Source organism: Tachyglossus aculeatus, chromosome 16 (assembly GCF_015852505.1).
Source record: "Tachyglossus aculeatus isolate mTacAcu1 chromosome 16, mTacAcu1.pri, whole genome shotgun sequence".
In the NCBI taxonomy this organism is placed as follows: domain Eukaryota; kingdom Metazoa; phylum Chordata; class Mammalia; order Monotremata; family Tachyglossidae; genus Tachyglossus; species Tachyglossus aculeatus.
The window spans coordinates 14620275-14640324 of NC_052081.1; positions in this window are offsets into that span (position 1 = coordinate 14620275).

Below are 20050 nucleotides of genomic sequence, written 5' to 3' on the forward strand. Positions count from 1 at the left end.
CCAAGGTGGCCATGACAGTTCCGATCACGACTTATTCCTGTCGTCTTAATGGTGGTGATGGCGAACACGTGCTCATCAACACAGACACATACACACACAAATGCATGCATGTATCCCTCACATTTGATGAAGACCCACTGATGTTGTAATTCATCTCTGAGTGTGTGTGTGTGACTGCTTATTTCATTCCTTCACCTCAGCACCAGTGGACTCACCTCCAAGCTCACCAACAGCCACATCTCAATACTGTATTCCCCGCCTCTCACCTTGCATCTACCCCAATGCTTAGAACGATGCTTAGGAAATACCGTAAATCTTATTGTTGTTATAATTATTTCAATAATGTAGATAGAGAAAATTCTGGAATTGGATCCTGATTTGTTATGTAATTTAGGGTAAAGAGGTTGAATTGCACCATATTCTGAACGCTAATATGCTTGGCCTGTCTGGGGCTGGGAAAGACAATGAACTCAAGAGCCAAGGGAGAAAATAGAAAGAGAATGAATAAGGATGGAGTCAGAATCTGATTAGAAAATAATTAATCTTCGGCTCTGTTGCTTTCCAAAAAGGAAGGGGAAGAACATGGAGAGATAAAGGAAGGGTAGTATAAATATTTATGACGGGTAATAACAGAATGAGTGTGCATAAGACAGCAAAGAAACTTCAGGTGCATACAACACATGGCTCTGATCTTTAGCTCTACGTGTCAATGGAAGCAAGACCAGACATGAATAAATCCTTCAGTTTTGCCATTCAGATGATAATTAACTTTCTCCAGATTGATAGAGTCTCCCTTCCTGTCTCTAGTATGTCACCCCCCTTGTAGTATTGTTGTTTTTTTTTCTTTCCTCTAAACTGCAAGCTAACTGTGGTCAGGGAACATGTCTATTAACTCTGTTACATTATACTCTCCCAAGTGCTTAATACTGTGTTTTGCACACAATAAGCACTCAGGAAATACCATCAATTGATTTCCCACATAGACTGTGAGCCCTATGTGGGTTAGGGACTGTGTCCTCCCTGGTTATCTTGTATCTACCCCAGTGCTTAGTACAGGGTTTGGCGTATAGCAAACATGTAACAAATGCCATCATGATTATTATTTTTTAAGGTTCAGGGTTCTTTTATAGGGTTTATATTCTTTTGGAAAGATCACTGAATGTAGATTCACAGTGCTCATTCCTAGAATCCCCACCGTTTCAAATTTATATCAGAATACTATAGAAGCAGCATGGCCTAGTGAATAGAGCATGGGCCTAAGTGTCAGTAGGACCTGGGTTCTAATCCTGCTCCACCACTTGTCTGCTGTGTGACCTTTCCTGGATCTCAGTTACCTCATCTGTAAAATGGGGATTAAGACTGTGAGCCCCATGTGGGACAGGGATTCATTCATTCATTCATTCAGTCGTATTTATTGAGTGCTTACTGTGTGCAGAGCACTGTACTAAGCGCTTGGGAAGTACAAGTTGGCAACATAATGATGATGTCCAACGTGATTAATTTGTATCTACCCTAGTGCTTAGTACAGTGCCTCTCACACAGTAAGTGCTTAACAAATACCATTAACAAAAAAAGACTTCAGGACTGAGAACTCTGGGGAAGGAATTGATTAATAATAATAATAATAATAATAGTATTTAAGCACTTACTATGCACCATGTACTTGTGCCAGGCAGAAGAGGCATGGGAGAGAGAGTCAATGGGGGAGACTCAGGTTTACTGTGCGGAAGGATGCAATGGTAAACTACTTCTGTGTTTTTACCAAGAAAACTCTCTGGATACACCTACCAGAATGATTGCAGATGGAGGGGCATTCTAGGAGAGACTTCCATGGAGTTGCTATGGGTTGGAATTGACTTGACGGCATAAGACAAGACAATGTACCAAATACTGTTCTATGTGCTGGGGTAGATACAAAATTATCCCTGTCTTACCTGGGGCTTCACAGTCTAAGTAGAAGGAGTAGGATTTAATCCCTGTTTTACAGATGAGGTAACTGAGGCCCAGAGAATTGAAGTGACTTGCCCCAGGTCACAAAGCAGACAAGTGGTGGAGCTGGAATTAGAACCTAGGTTCTCTGAATCCCAGGCCTGGGCTCCTTCCACTAAGACATGCTGCTTCCCATGCTGCTTAGAGTGCTAGTGGTTTGTACTGTTCCTATTCCCACTCTCTCATCCCTATCCCTGGGATGCCAAGGGCAACAGGTAGGCAGGAAGGGATGCAGCCCAGTTGTGTCCAAAGGAGCCACAGTGTAGTGTCAGTGCTATTCCCTAGTGCCAAAAGCCAGCAAGTGGTCAGGGGACCAAAGGAACCACTTCAGTAGCTGCCATGGTCTTCACTGCCCGTGGCCTTCAAGGGTTCCTAAAGAGCCTAGCCACCTCACCGAATAATGCTCGATGATGCTCAAAGCATTTCACAAACATGGCAAACAACTGACCAACAGATGAGCCTCCCGCATTTTACACCCAGAAATGATGAAGCCGAGGTCCAGTGGCCAAGCTGATGACTGAAAGTTCACTTCGAATGGGGGCAGACCTGGCTGTTAAACTAGCCCTTTCCCTTTCCCAGGTCCACTGCCCGCCTGCATATTTTCCAGGCAGAAAAGCTTCCAAGAGAAGCTTTAAGTTCTGGCCTTTCGATTTTGCCAGCGAAGGAGTTAACGCCTATATGGTAGCAAGCTGAATCAGGGCAAAGCTAACGATGCTGCAACATCGACGCCAGATAGTCACAGGAGCCGGTCGGAAGTTGATCAGAAGTCCCACTGGGAAGCGGCTGCCAAAAGTTGACTTGCAGCTTCATCAAGTTGACGGAAACTTGCGGAAGCTAATGGGGTGCGTTGCATCTCGACTGACTTGCTCACAAGACCGTAGTAAGCGCAGGTGATCCAGCTCATGCGGAGTTGCCTAGTAGACCATGGGCAGAAGGGGAAGTGACGCCATCCTCCGGGTGATGCTGACGTGGACGGTAGGAATCAGAATGTGATCCCAGCTCCGGGGCAGCAGTCGGTGGAGAAACTCAGACAATGGACACGGCGGGCCGGGCCACCATGGATCGCTCTTGCTGGTGGATGACGAGGCGAAGGTCAAGTGAGGTAACTCCATCTGCTCCATGCATGGACCAGAACTCTGGGCTTCTCTTGTTTCCGGACAACTAGAGGAAGGATTGCAGAGGATTCAGGTTAATGTTGGACACCACCTGGAGAGTTCTGCAGCTAAACAGAAAAAAAAAAAAAAGAAATCCGGCTAGGGAGGAAGCTGAGCATTTGGCTGCATAGAGACTTAGATTCCTTCTTAATTGGAGTTATTTTCATTGTTTATGTAAGTGGCTTATCTCCAATCAAGGTTATACTGAGAAAGGATACATGAGCAGTTCTGTGATCTTCAACATGGAAAAAGTAGCTTCCCTACCCACACACATATGCTAATTTTATCAAAGGGGAAGAGATTGCGTGACTCAGACTTCTATCTGAGTCTTCTTTTAGACAAGGTGGAGTCAATTTTGGGGGCGGTCAAGAAGGAGAAAGACAAAAAGGGGAGATGAGGGACATCAGTAGGCAGGAGAAAAAGTGAATAGAAGCCTGGACTATCCAATCGGTCAACAGAATGTATGCTGGAAAAAAATTAGAGAGCAAAAAACCCAATGATTTGAAAGTGATACCAGTGAAATATGGTGTCACATGGATGGGAGGTAGGAATTATGACTATTATGATGAGTTATTCTCCTCAGTAGGTTAATTTATAATTAATAGTCATCATGGTGTTTAAGTGCTTACTATGTACTGAACACTGTACTCAGTACTGGGGTAGATACAAGACAATCAGGTCATTCATAGTGTCCCTGTCCCTCTTGAGGCTCACAGTCTAAAGTAGGAAAGAAAATAGACATAGAATCCTCATTTTACAGAAACGGAGACACAGAGAAGTTAAGCCACTTGACCAAGGTCACACAACAGGGAAGTGGCAAAGCCGGGATTAGAATCCAGACCCTCTGCTTCCCTGGCCCGTGCTCTTTCCACTGTTTTTCCATAATGACTTCTGTACTAATTGTAAATATGTATTTAAAAAAATATTTAAATTCTTAAAGTATTATTGTTATGGATTAAACTACAAGCACTGGGGTAAGTACAAAATGATTAATAAAACCCAGTCCCTGCCCACACTGGTCTCACCACGCTAGTGGGGGGAGGTCAGACAGGAGAAGAATAAGGGAAAAGGAAGGAGTCATCCATCAGGAATGAGAGAGCACCCTGGTCCTGTTACCTCTGGTGCAGTGCTTCAATCATTTAGAGACCAAAGCTTCGATCATTTGGCTGCCCACAGAACCACCATGCATGTGAACAACAAAGAATGAATGATTAAACAAACACAATTAGCAGCTTGGCCAAAGGGATCCCTACAGAAGCAGTGTGATCCAGGAGAAAGAGCAGAGGCCTGGGAGTTGGGAGATCTGGATTCTAATCCCGGATCCACTTTTTTTTCTGTGATGTTTGCTGAGCGCGTACTGTGTGCAAGGCGCTGTTCTAAATGCTAGGGTAGAGACAAGATAATCGGGTCCCATATGGGGCTCACAGTCTCATCCCCATTTTACAGGAGAGGTAGCTGAGACACAGAGAAGTTAAGTGGTTTACCCGAAGTCACACAGCAGACAAGTGGTGAAGCTGGGATTAGAACCCAGGTCCATTAGAGAAGCAGCGTGGCTCAGTGGAAAGAGCCCGGGATTTGGAGTCAGAGGTCATGGGTTCAAATCCCGGCTCCGCCAATTGTCAGCTGTGTGACTTTGGGCCAGTCACTTAACTTCTCTGTGCCTCAATTACCTCATCTGTAAAATAGGGATTTAGTCTGTGAGCCCCCCGTGGGACAACCTGATCACCTTGTAATCTCCCCAGCACTTAGAATGTGCAATGCACATAGTAAGCACTTAATAAATGCCATTATTATTATTATTATTATTTTTATTATTATTATTATTATTCTCTGACCCGTGCTCTGGCCGCTAGGCCATGCTGCTTCCTGCTTCACTCTGCTTTTGACTGCTGAGTGATCTTGGACAAGCCCCTTAACTTCTCTGGGTCTCATTGTTTTTATCTGTAATGTGAAAATGAAATACATATTTTCCTTCCATAATCCCCATGGGGGACAGGGACTGTATCTAATCTGCTCATCTTGCAATCTACTCCAGTGCTTAATAATAATAATATTAATAATGGTATTTGTTTTTTTTTTAATGACATTTATTAGGCACTTACTATGTGCAAAGCACTGTTCTAAGAGCTGGGGAGGTTACAAGGTGATAAGGAACATTTTGGTGGGATAAAAATAGTAAGAGAAGCAGCGTGGCTCAGTGGAAAGAGAACGGGCTTTGGAGTCAGAGGTCATGGGTTCAAATCCCCACTCCGCCACTTGTCAGCTGTGCCACTTTGGGCAAGTCACTTAACGTCTCTGTGCCTCAGGTACCTCATCTGCAAAATGGGGATTAAGACTGTGAGCCCCACGTGGGACAACCTGTTCACCTTGTCACCTCCCCAGCACCTAGAACAGTGCTTTGCACATAGTAAGTGCTTAATAAATGCTATTATTATTATTATTATGTCAGAAGTGACTGCATGAGACCCAACTGAGCGCCCCCTCCACAGTCCACCACCCAAAGAAGAAGGAGTGTTGTCTGGTGGTTGCCCTTCTATGGGGCAGTAGAAGTAATTTCTAAAAATGACACTTCGACACAGAAAATCGCCAATGCTGACTGCTAAGAAAAAAGCTTCGGATTAGGCTGGGTAGATGGAATTAAAATCCTTAATTAACCATCGGCATTTATCAAGCACTTATCCTGTGCAGAGCCTTGCACTTAGTGTTTCCGAGAGTCCAGTAGAGTTAGTAGCTACAACCCCTGCCCTTACAGAGTTGGCCATCTAGGCGAGGAGGCAGTCACTCAGGTGAATTACAGAAAGGAGGAAGTAATAAAATATATAAGATATGTAAATAAGGGCCATGGAGGAGTGCTGAGTATTTAAGTGCTTAGGTGGCACAATAACATTGCCCTGAGAGTTGGCATTTCCTATCGATCAATCTTTTGATTATGCAAGCACCCTCAGGGCAGGGATTGTAGGAATTACATTAATAACTGTGGTATTTGTTAAGCACTTACAAGGTGCCAAGCCCTGTCCCGAGTGCTGGGGTAGATACAAGATAATCCGGTCTGGCACAGTCCCTGCTCTGCATGACAAGAGGGTGGGAGAATAGGGGTGTAATCTCTGTTTTACAGATGAGAAAACTGAGGCGCAGAGAAGTTAAGCAAGTTGCCCAAGGTCATTCAGCAGGCGAGTGGCAGAACCGGGGCTAGAATCCAGGTCTTCTGATTTCCAGCCCCGTGCGCTTCCCACCGGGTCACTAGGATTGTGACTTTCATCTCTACTCTACTCGCCCAAGCACTTAGTACAGCGCTGTGCTCACAGTAAGTACTCAACGAACGCGACTGATTGACTAGTGTTTGATATATTCATTCTTTCCCATCAGTTCCCAGAAGAGAATGTAGCTTAAGAAGCGGCGTGCCATTTAGCGGGACCTCGAAGGGCAGGGTGAAATGTGGTTAGCGGGCTCCGTTTGGAAAATTTGCTAATGCAATGATCGCTTCTGTTTGAGCAACCAAAAGGTTAAACAACCAAAACACTTTAAGCTCCAGTGACTACAGCAGTGAAAGTATGTTGAGCCAGAGGCTAACTTTACCACCACATCAATGGAAGATCTTCCTGTAATTCGCTCCTAAGAAACATATGTGAAGCACATGTGACCCACTACATGTTTATATAGCTGTCCCTGTTTTCAGAGATGACGCTACTGATGGTGAGATCCTCAGTGTGCGTGCGAGTAGAGCTAAAGAGATCAGTGCGTGACTGACACTACCTTCCGCATTGTTTGGGAGTCTTTCTTCACTAATGGGTTCAACCCTTACGGGGCCAATTTCCGGTTTTGAGCCTGCCTCTTGATAGTCTGATCTTGGTGTAGCTTTTGCTCTATTTTTTTATGGGATTTAGTCAATCAATCCCATCTCCGCCACTTGCCCGCTGTGCGACCTTGGACGAGTCACTTCACGATTGGTGCCTCGGTTTCCCCGTCTGTAAAATGGGAATCCCCCTCCTAGTTAGACTGTGAACCTCTGTGGCATAAGGACTGCATCCAAACTGATTATCCTGTACCTACCTCAGCATTTAGAAGAGAGCTTGACACAGAGTAAGAACTTACCAAATATGATAATTAATCATCCAGTCAAATAGTAATATTTATTAAGTACTTGCTGTGTGCAGAGCACTGCACTAAGCCCTTGGGAGAGTATCATACAATAGAGTTGGCAGACAATCCCTGCTCACAAGGAGCTTACATTATAGCTGGGGTGACAGACATTAATATAAATTACAATATTGTAATATAATATTGTATATAATATTATAGTATATATTATATATGCTATATAATATGTATTATAATAGTGTATATAATATTTTAATATAAATTACAACCCCCAGGCTAGGCTGTTTACTACAAACGTCTCCTAACTGCTTTGTCATAATGTTTGAGACTGCTTCACTATATTCTTAAACCATTTATTCTGCATTCCTGGCTTCAGTGTGTCCCCTCTCAGTTCTCCATAGACCACCTATTTAGATATCCTGCTGCCTTCAATCAATCAGTCAGTCAATCAATGGCATTTATTGAGCAGTTACTGTGTGCAGAGCACCATACCCAGTCCTTAGGAAGGTATACTATGACAGAGTTGGTCGACACGTTCCCTGCATACAGCGAGCTTTCCTTAATTGTAATTATTATTCACATTGTAATTATTACTCAAACACCATTAAAAAAAGGAGTTTAGAGTCGAGAGGGAGGCTAGAGATGAGTTTTCCAGCACGTGCCATGATGATTTTCCTGTTCTTGGTTGTTGAGTCTATGTTTCCTGTTATAGGGTTGATATGGCATCTTGCGTTGTCCCTTTCCCACTGATGTCCATCCTAGAGGCTATAATAATAATAATAATAATAATAATAATAATAATGGCATTTATTAAGTGCTTACTATGTGCAGAGCACTGTTCTAAGTGCTATAAATAATTTTGTCTTTCATATATCCCCTAGACTGTGAGCTCTGTGTGGGGCAGAAACATGGCTACGAACGCTGTTGTATCATAGTCTCCCAAACACTTACTACCATTCTCTGCACACAACAAGTGTTCAATATGTGCTGATGATGATGAGGAGGATATTCGAAGGTGACCATCTGATGGTGAGGGCCTCTCCTTGAGGATCAAATGAGGCTGAACATTCTTATGTACTTGTCCAAATTTTCATTCTCATTTTTCTCCTCAATAGTAATTCTATGTCTGTCTTCCCCATTAGATTGGAAGCTCCTCGAAGGCAGAAATGTGGCTTTTACATTGGTGGTCTTCTCCCGGGTGCCTAGCACCTAGTTTTAAACCCGGTAGATGTTCAGTGAATACTACTGATTGATTGGTCCAAACTACTTATCTGTTTAATCCCATCATGTTTTTTGAGTTGTATGCAGTTCAGATAAAGCAAAATAAGGCAGTCGAACAAACAACCCAATCGGAGAAAATATGTTTTCAACCATCTAACCTAGTCTCAATTCCAATAAGCTGGATAATCGGATCTGCTAGAGTGTAGGCTCCTTGTGGGGGAAGGGAACGTATCTATCCAACCTGTTGTACTGTACTTTTTACAGTGCTCTGAACACAGTAAGTGCTCAATAAATACGACATTGATTTCAGCAGTTTGGTCCAAACAGTGGTATGATCTTCTGGCTGTAAATAAAATAGTGGCTATTACACTCTAGAGGAAGTGGTTACATGCTATGAAGTATAATGCAAAGTGTCAACAGGTTATGCAATGAAAATGTATCATCTTCAACCCAGTAAGTGATCATGAGAGAACATTGTGCAATGGATTTTGTAAAGCTCATCTCAGTTGACTTTGGAAAGGGGAGAGAAAATGTGTAAGTCTCTGAAAGGGTGACCCCAAATCAGGGCCAGGTCCAGGAAGACTCATGACAGGAATCTCTTTCTGGGCAGTCCCTCTTCCCTCAGTTTCTGTTTATCGTTATATCATGCTCTCCCAAATGCTCGGTACAGTGCTCTGCACACAGTAAGTTCTCAATAAATATGATTGACTTCCTTTCAGTTTCCTCTCCCAGATTCCCCCCACCCCCACCAAAGCCTCCCAGTAAAATCAGATTTTTAAACTTCAGTTTCAGCCCATCCACTCCAACACAGACAATCACTCACATGGACCCTCCCTCCCACTCTTCAGCCCCCCAGGGGCTTCTCTTAAGTAAGCAGAGCGAGGTAGGTGGGGTCCAGATAAAGGAACAGGGGCTTAAGCAGAAAGGTCACTGAGGAGTGAAGCTGAGTCACTGAAAACAAGGCAAACACCACATCAAATGGAAGAAATTCAATTCATCTTTTCAACTGGTGATCAACAAGCCTCAGTCTCTGTTCAGAGACGTATGATGGGTGGAAGGATTAAAATCCTTTTTCATCCTTTGGTGTTCTGTAGACATCTCTGGGGAAGCAGCATAGCCTAGTTGAAAGAGCATGGGCCTAGGAGTCGGAGGATCAATCAATCAATCAATCAATCGCATTTATTGAGCGCTTACTGTGTGCAGAGCACTGTACTAAGCACTTGGGAAGTACAAGTTGGCAAGATTAGGGTTCTAAAGCCAGCTCTGCCACTTTCCTACCGTGTGACTTTGGGCAAGTCACTTAACTTCTCTGTACCTCAGTTTCCTCATCTGTAAAATGGGGTTTCACTGCCTATTCTTCCTTCAACTCATACTGTGAATCCCATGTGGGGCAGAGATTGGTGTCTGACCTGGCTGCCTTATACCTACTCCAGCTTTAGTTCGCTGATTGTTACATAGTAACCTCTTAGAAATACTGTTATTAATTTTGGTTTGTGTCAAAACACACCTCCCCATTGCCAAGAAGAACAAAACATTACCAAGATATCAGTGTGAGACAATCACAATTATTAATGTCTGTCTCCCCTCTAGAAGCTCCTTGTGGTCAGGGAATGTGTCTATCAAATCTACGGCATTATTCTCTCCCAAGTGATTGGCATGGAGTAAGCACTCAATAAATACCATTGATTGATTAATTGTCCTTCAACCAGGTGTCATATAAAGGCCTATGACTTAAGGGTTTGAGAGGAGTCAGGTTGTTTGTCCCATTTAAAGTTAGTAAACACATGTCTTGTTTGGGAAAAGCATGTGCGAAGGTCAAGCTATGTTAGTTTCTTACTTAGAGAGGTTGGGGGAAACCCAGGGGATCTTTAGAATAAGGAACGATTGCCCTCTAGTCCTCCTCCCAAAGGGAAATCTGATATGCATAGGATGTCAGTCACTTTCCCGATGATATCAGCTGGGCCACGGCCAACTGCAGGGGAAGATTTGGGCCAGGAAATGGGACCCAGTTAAAGGAAAGACTCCAAGAGTCATGAGGAAGTTTTCTCCATTGCACGGTTCAAAGGGAAGGGACCTCGGAGTGAGGTCTCCATTGTGGGGTCTGCTGGAGCAGGCTTGAGAAGTTGGGGTTCACTAAGAAGGCTGTTGTCAGCATGGTGAGTGGCACAAGAACTACGCTCTTGTCAGCCCACAAAAGTGCTTCCCGTGGGAAGCATAGTGGTGTTTAATAATTGTAGGTTTTGTTAAGCACCTACTATGTGCCAAGCACCGTACTAAGCGCTGGGGTAGATACAAGATAATCAAGTTGGAGCCATTCCTGTCCCACACGGGGCTTCCAGTCTAAGAGGAGGGAAGAATGGGTATTGAACCCCTATTTTACAGATGGGGAAATTGAGGCACGGAGAAGTTAAATGACCTGCTCAAGATCAAACAGCAGGCAAGCAGTAGAGCTGAGATTAGAAGCCCGGAGCCCTGATTTCCAGGCTTATGTTTTTTCCAGAAGGCCACACTGCTTTTCATTAAGCCAGGCCGCATTAAATGGGGGCTACTAGACTGTCAGCTTGTCCTCTACACTGTAAGCTCATTGAGAGCAGGGAATGTGTCTGTTATATTGTTGTGTTGTACTCTCCCAGGAGCTTAGTACAGTGCCCTGCCCACAGTAAGTGCTCAATAAATATAATCGATTGATTAACTGATACCAGTTTGTGAGGAATTCATTCATTCATTCAATCGTATTTATTGAGTGCTTACTATGTGCAGAGCATTGTACTAAGCACTTGAGGAATAAACGTTTGAATCAGGGAAAGGCGATTAGGCCCACATTTGGTTTAAGATTTATGGCACAACTAACATTCATGTAGATTCTTTAAATAAATAATACCAGATATCTGTTCAGAAACACTGGTTCTTATGTATTCTATGGGGATGAGAACTCATGGAAACTTGGGGGAGGAACGGGAGTTTGAATTCCTCAGATCCTAGCCACCTGCCCTAGCACTTCCTTCCTATATGCTGTCTGGAGGCAGAAAAGCAGTGTAGCCTAGTGGAAAGAGCATGACCTGGGGAGTCAGTAAGTGCTCGATAAACACGATTGAATGAATGAGCCAAAGGACCTGGGTTTTAATCCCGGCTCTGTCAGTTGCCTATTGCGTGATCTCGGGCAAGTCACTCACCTTCTCCGCACCTCTGCTCCTCATCTGAAAAATGGGGATTAAGACTGTGAGCCCCACGTGGGCCACGAACTGCGTGCAACCTTTAGTAGCTTGTATTATCTAACGCATAGTTTAGAACAGTGGCTGGCACAGAATAAGCACCCTATAGATGTCATTTCAAAGAAAAAAGAAAAAGAGGGTGGTGTTGAAGAAGCCATGAGTCACGGGATGGTGGGGGCAACAGAGTGGAACAATCGCGGAGTTTACTAGTATGTGCTTTTCAGAACGTCCACGTCTCAGGAAGTGAAAACAAGAGCGTACTAGGACCCGGGGGATGTCATCCTTGAAAAGTGGCAAAAAGGCAGTAATCCAGGCCAGATGGAGCATGTGCAATGATTTACAAACAACCACAGCTGGAGAAAGCCTGACTTGGGACTTGGCAGTGTGGTACTACTTATCCTCTGGGGCTTGTCCAATCCAGGACCACTATGCTTTATATTTACAGTTCTGAAGCTTTTGAAATATTTCAGTTAGGACATCCCAAGTGAATATTACCTACATATACAGTCTTCCAAACTTCCTGCCAACAGAGATACTGAATTCTGTTAAAATTCCCGATTCTAACTATTCTTATTTGTCTTCCTTGCTAGCTCTAGGCTAACCCCTTCGTATAAATAAGATACATTTGTTTACTAATGTTCTAACCCTCTCCTGAATCCCCACTCTGGATTTATACACTTAAACTACTTAAGTCTTAACCTTATCATGTCCATTATCCAGGCCCAAATTTCTAAGCCAAGTGAGTGACGAACAGGGATGGAAATTAACAAGAATGGTCTGAAACAGTCTGGAAAGGGACACTTGTTAAAAAGTAAATTTTGGTGCAAAATTTCTGGTTGGAATGCTTTTGGTTTTTTTTCCCCTCACTGAGCTAGTGTGCCTGGCATGAATGAGATGAAAAATGGGCTCAAATTACTACTACAGTTTACTAGTGGCCAAGAAATGGGTCTCATTTAAGGTCATGTCTTATTTGAATTATACTGTTTGGTTATCCTAGCAGTCATAAGCTTTAAACCGGGATTTGCATTTTCATTAGCATTTCTATTGCGGTTTATCTTTTTTTGGAGTATGAGTAAAGTGAAAATGAAATGAAGCCAAGGTCTTTTATTATTTTGGAAGTTTCAGAAATGATTTCAGTTAGGTTTTGGACATGAGCCCTTGTCAGACAAACAATATCATTAAAATCCTTGTGGGTAAGGAATGTGTTACAAACTCTCTTATACTGTATTCTCCCAAGTGCAAACTCCCTTGTATTCTCCCAAGTGCTTAGAACAATGTAAGAGCTCAATAAATAGGATTGACTGACTGATTAAAACTCTTTGGAACACCAATTTCCATAGGAATGACCAGGAGATCCTAATATTTAGAAAAGTAAGGAAGTGATATGACATGAACAAATGACATGAAAAAAAAGCTCTCTTGAAGCTGCAACGTATGTTTATTCCTTCTTTTTCGGTTATGAGACATGTGATGGGCAGAATGTCAAAAATATTTACCCTTAGGCTTAATAGATTCTCTAGTTTGTCAATGTTTTTGAAAGTGTTGATTTTTGGATTACTCCATGTTTACATGTGTAAACTGAAACCAGGGTCACTGAGAAACTGACTCTTCCAAATTTCAGGATATTTCTTGGAGTCAGGACACAGAGTGAGGGGAGGAGAGAGAGCTTTCTGCATTAAACTCCTCTCTAGATTGTAAGTTCCTTGTGGAAAGGAATGTGTCCACCAGCTGTGTTGTATTGAATTCTCCCAAGCGCTTAGTACAGTGCACACAGGAAGCGCTCATAAATATCACTGATTGAAGAACTGTCAGAAATATGGAGACGCTCTTCTCCGCTTACTCACTAGCACAATTTATTTGTAAGTTTCTTAAAGTGGGGCTCAGTCTGGTTTTGTTTGACTCTTGAGATTGCCATAGAGCTGGATTTTATTTATGTCAGTATAGGGAAGCAGGGCTTTCATTGCATTGCTATGGTTTGCCTAACTAACTTGGCTGACTGAACCACTTGACTTTTTCTTTTCCATCTTTCATCTCTCCCCTTCTCTATTTAGCTGTCACTCTTGATGGCCTGAGCTAAACAGAGAAGGGGAGATATGGAAAAATGTGTTCTAGGAAATGATTTGATGATTAAAGGCATCAGGCAATGATCAAGTCTTGTAAATATCTAAACAATAGCATCACTACTAATTTTACCCACAGTGATCACTCAGTCGTTATGTGCTCAATAAATACCATTGACTGATTTAATGAGGGAAGAGAAGACTTGCTTTTAAAGCTTGAAAAAACCTGGACCTGGCTTGTAGACCTCAAAACACAGGGCAATCAATCAATAGTATTTATTTAGCATCTACTGTTTGAAGAGCACTATACTAACAGTTTGGCAGAAAACAATTGAATTAGGAGACAGTCACTGACATAAAGGACTTTACAATCTTGAGGCCTTTCCTTTACTACTCTGTTTTGGGTCTTCTCCCATGAAATAGATAATAATAGTAGTAGTAGTAGTAGTAGTTGTTGTAGTAATACTAGTAGTAATAATATGCATTCAATTGTATTTATTGAGTGCTTACTGTGTGCAGAGCACTGTACTAAGCACTTGGAAGAATACAACATGCAGTAGCAGCATTTTTTGAGCACCCACTTGGTGCAGTTAGAGAATAAAAGTGACCCATTACCTGCCCACAAGGAGCTTACACTCATTCTCAAGCAGGTCTTCAATCAATGGTATTTATTGAGCCATTACTCCATGCAGAACACTGCACTAAGCGCTTGGGAAAATACAATACAAGAATTGCACATAAACAGAAGTTTAGTTATAATATCGCAATGCCCTTCCCAAGGCAATTCCGTAGCTAATCAATCAATCAATTGTAGTTATTGAAGGATTACTATGTGCAGCGTACTAGTGCTTGGGGATACAACAGAATTAGCAGACTTGTTCCCTGCCCATAATGGAGATTAACATAATAATAGTGATGGTATTTGTTAAGCTATTTATTTATTTTACTTGTACCTATCTATTCTATTTATTTTATTTTGTTATATGTTTGGTTTTGTTCTCTGTCTCCCTCTTTTAGACTGTGAGCCCACTGTTGGGTAGGGACTGCCTTTATATGTTGCCAACTTGTACTTCCCAACCACTTAGTACAGTGCTCTGCACATAGTAAGCTCTCAATAAATACAATTGATTGATTGATTGATTGATTAAGTGCCTATTATGTGCCAGGTACTGTTTTAAGCACTGGGCACTGTTCTAAGCACTGGATCTTTTTCTCTTGCCAACTGAAACTCAGTCACCTTATCTTTTTCTTATTTTTCTGTTTCACTGTTCATGTTTGAGAGAGAAAATATATATTGACATTTATTTTATCAATGCAGAACACTGTATTAAGCACTTGGAAGAGTACAATACAACCGAGTTGGTAGACACATTCCCTGCCCACAACAAACTCACATCTAGAGGATTTTATCTCTTGATTTTCTCATCCTAATAAGGAATATACATTTGTACTGTTCTTGTCAGAATAATTCCAGAATCTTGCGTTTGAAAAACAGGTCTGAAAGTTTCATAAAGATATGTGACATCCTTTGCCCTCAAGAAAAATACAACCTTTTCCAGATTTCTTAGTTAAATCGCTGTCAAGATATTTAGAAGCTCATAGAAATGAAAGTGTGAGCTCCTTGTGGGTAGGGAGCATATCACTTTGTCATTCTGCACTTCCCTACTGTAAGCTCATTATAGGCAGGGAGTGTGTCTAACAACTCTGTTTTATTGAACACTCCCAAGTGCTTAGTACAGTATTCTGCAAATAGTAAGCATTCAGTAAATTCATTCTATTGATTCCCAAGTGCCTAATGCAGTGCACCACACCAAGTGAATATTCAGTAAATAAATACTGAGAGAAGCAGCGTGACTTAGTGGAAAGAGCCCAGGCTTGAGAGTCAGAGGACATGGGTTCTAATCCTGGCTCCACTACTGTCTGCTGTGTGAACTTGGACAAGTCACTTAACTTCTCTGTGCCTCAGCTTATCTATAAAGTGGGGATTAAGACTGTGAGCCCCATGTGGGACAACCTGATTCCTTGTATCTATCCCAGCACTTAGAACAGTGCTTGGCACATAGTAAATGCTTAACAAATGCCATCATTATTAATAAATGCTATTATCACTTCCACATCAGAAGATGATATCTTTCTTTTATTTTACCAAGTATTTCCTTACTCAGGAATTCCCGGGTTCTCATTCGACAAAGCAAGATGACAAATTCTTGGATACAAAGATAAAACAGTACTGAACAAATGTAATGGAGCTCTAAATTTAGCCACAGGGGGTTTTAAATACATTCTTGTCTGGGGAAAACTTTTTCGAAATCGGAATACCATGTGTCAAAATGAGAGCCAATGTGGCCTGCAAATTCATTGTACACAAGGAAGTGCAGATAAAGATTGCTTTCTTAGCATAAACACTGAATTGAAATCTGCTTATTGTACATGTTTCTGTTAGATTTGTCACGCAACGGAGGGATGATTTGGCAGGTGTCTATAAGTGTGGTTATAAACAGAGGAGGAAACTTGTCAGCTCCCACTGAGATTTAGAGAAATTAGAAGAAATTCTTTGTAATTGCAAAGGAAATGCAAATGACTCCTTCAGAGAAGATGTGGACTTGTCCTTTGTTTGGGACTAAATACTCAGAGCCTCATTAAGCATCCATTATGGGTAGTGCATTCAGAGCATTGGATCCATCTGAGGTAAAGAAGAAAGATGATTATTTTAGATTACGATACTAATCTTCAGATGAGAGTTTTCTTCAAAATGAACACCTCAAATTCCCACACAATTTTTATCCTGCTCCCACATAACTGTACTGTGCCCCTTTGATAGCCCACTGTTCAGAACTTTTTATATTGGTATTTGTTAAAGGCTTACTATGTGCCAGGCACTGTACTGAGCACTGGGGTAGATACAAGCTGATCAGGTTGGACATGATCCATGCCGCACATGGGGCTCACAGTCTTAATCCCCATTTTACAGATGAGGGAGCTGAGGCACAGAGAAGTTAAGTGACTCCGCATGGCATACAAGTCGTGGAGCCGGGATTAGAACCCAGGTCCTTCTGACCCCCAGGCCTGTGCTCTTCAACTAGATCTTGTGTGGTCATCTTGTAGGATAAAGTGAAGCTATATCATATTCCTTTTTGCTTGAGAGCGTGTTTGCGTGTGTGTGTGTGTGTGTGTGTGTGTGTGTGTGTGTGTGTTTGTGGGTCCCCTTCAGGTTCGAAGATAATTCTGTTGAGAGTAGGATTGTATCTTGGGTGTGCAGATGTGGCTAAAAACACCACTGTGTGACTGACAATGCCTCTTTTATCTTGGTATTTACTAAGCACTTACTATGTGCTAGGCACTGTACTTAAGGCTGGGGCAGATTCAAGCTAATCAGTTTAGACACAATCCATGTCTCATGTGGGGCTCACAGTCTTATCCCTCATTTTACAGATGAGGTAACTGAGGCACAGAGAAGTGAAAAGACTTGCCCAAGGTCACACAGCAGACAAGATTGCCCTTTGCTACACTGTACTCTGGAGGAGATACGAGGCAGTCCGTTGAGACACAGTCTCCATTCCACACAGGGTTCGCAGTCAAAGGGGGAGGGAAAATTGGTGTGTAAATCACCAATTTTCAGATGAGAAAACAAAACTGAGACATTGAAAAATTAAGTGAGGCAAATGGTGAAGCTGAGATTAGAACCCACTTCTTCTGACTCTGAGGCTTGTGCTCCCAGGATCCTAATATACACTGATTTTGCAAGTAAGCTTGTGAATGGAAAAATTAATGTGAGAGAAATAATGTGGCCTAGTGGAAAGAGCATGGGCCTGGGAGTAGGAGGACCTGGGTTCTAATCCCAGCTCTGCCTATTGCTTGTTATGTAATCTTTAACTTCTCTGTGCCTCCGTTTCCTCAACTGTAAAATGGGGATTAAATGCCCGTTCTCCTTCCTATTTAGACTGTGAGCCTTGTGAGGGATAAGGACCGTTTATGACCTAATTCATTTCTACCTACCCTAGCACTTTAGAACAGTGTTGGACAAATAGTTATCACTGAACAAATGCCATAAAACAACAACAACAACAAAAACAAAAGCCAAGTCCAGTTTGGGTGATTTATTGTCTCATTTGTACATTCCTTTTCTTACTCTAGTTATTTTCTTGAGTAATCTGTGAATCTTTTAATATAGTGTTCTAGTTTTTCCACTTTCTCCAGTATCATGTGGAGTTCTTTCAGGGAGATGGCTCTGTGAATCAATCAAGGTACTAACCCCAAAAGGAATGAAAAATATGAGAATAAAGTCCGGTTGAATGAAAAGAATGAAGCATTATAGCTTAGAGGAAAGAACGCAGGCCCGGAAGTCAGCAGATCTGGGTTTTAAATCCAGCTCTGATACTTGCCTTCTGTGTGACCTTAGATAAGTCACTCACTTTCTCTGTGCCTCAATTTCCTCATCTATAAAACAGAGACAAAATACCTTCTCTTCCTACCTCTTCGACTGTGAGCCCCATGTGGGACGGGGACTGCGCTGGAGATGATTTTATTGCATCTACCCCAGCGCTATGTACCGTGCTGGGCATTTTGTAAATGCTTCGCCAATACACTCATTATTATTATTATTATTTTCACCATCATTATCATAATTTTCATTACTATGCTGTGTTGTACTATGAGTTCAAAGAGATGAAATACCCTGGATACTGTAACCTTTGAAACCAAGCTAGTTTGGAATACAAACACTTTGCTTCACCACTCTTCCTGCAGGTGTTTTGGATAGTTGTTTCCTTGGGTTTTTACACCTCCATAAATTCTGAGGGGAAGATCACGCCCAGGGTCAGAGAGTCTTGAGAGCTGTTTCCTTTGTTACTACAGAAATTAGTTGCCAAAGCCTCTCCTTGTAACGACTCCAGTCTGAAGATATCGCGTGCCAGCCTAACATTAAAATACCAATACACATTTTGCTGCAGGCTGTTGGTTGGAGAGTACTCTGCTTTGGAGAGTTTAATGAATGGTAACCATATACACTACCCTGTAATTAATTAACTCTCTGGTCTCTGACTTTATAAAATGGGTCAATTTTTCCATCATTAACAGTTCTCCAGTTTCTTAGACCCAAATATTAGTGCTGGATTAAGGAGAAAGGTTGTTTTTTTTTTTTTTCTATCAGTGATTTGTGCCCATGAGCCTCTTTTGGGGATGAATAAATTTGGAGCCCCTTATCCATGTTTTGGAAAACACTGAGGAAGAAGGAGGTCTATCCCAAAGGAGTCCTGGATCCACAATCTTGAGAAAACTACCTTTCTCTTGCTAGCGGAGGCCACCCACCAAATGCCTTCTTGGCCCGATGGACCGATCCAATCCTCCCCATATCCTCTGGAAGAAACTGCCTAGGAAAACAGGGTTGGGTGGATGAGTAAGCCGTTACACAACAATGGTGAGTCAGCAGTGGAGCCCAGGAAAAGCGAACAGCTGGAGATTTTGTTTACCACCAATACAATGCCAAATTCTATCTTACCACTGCCTGAACCATGCACGAGAAGCAGTGTGGCCTAGTGGAAAAAACGTGGGCTCAGGAGTCAGAAAGACCTGGGTTCTAATCCCGACTCTGCCACTTCTCTGCTGTGTGACCTTGGGCAAGTCACCTCACTTCTCTGTGCCTCAGTCACCTCATGCTTAGAAGACTGTGAGCCCTATGGGGGACAGGGACTTCGTCCAACCCAATTACCTTGTATCTACCCCGTTTGTAAGCAGTTAACAAATACCACAATTATTATTATTATTACTCAGCCCGATGAGAGACAGGGACTGTGTCTGACCCAATCATTCATTCATTCAATCGTATTTATTGAGCGCTTACTGTGTGCGGAGCACTGTACTAATCAATCAGTCAATCGTATTTATTGAGCGCTTACTGTGTGCAGTGCTTGGGAAGTACAAGTTGGCAACATATAGAGACGGTCACTACCCAACAGTGGGCTCACAGTCTTGTATCTGCCCCAGCACTTAGTACAGCGCTTGACACGTAATAAGCTCTTAACCAATTATTAAACCACTGGGCGGAAAGTACTCAGTATGTAAGAGAAGCAGCGTGGCTCAGTGGAAAGAGCCCGGGCTTTGGAGTCAGAGGTCATGGGTTCGAATTCTGACTCCGCCACGTGTCTGCTGTGTGACCTTGGGCAAGTCACTTAACTTCTCTGAGCCTCAGTTCCCTCATCTTTAAAATGGGGAATTAAGACTGTAAGCCCCACGTGGGACAACTTGATCACCTTGTATCTGCCCTTCCCCCAGCACTTAGAACAGTGCTCTGCACATAGTAAGCGCTTAGCAAATGCCA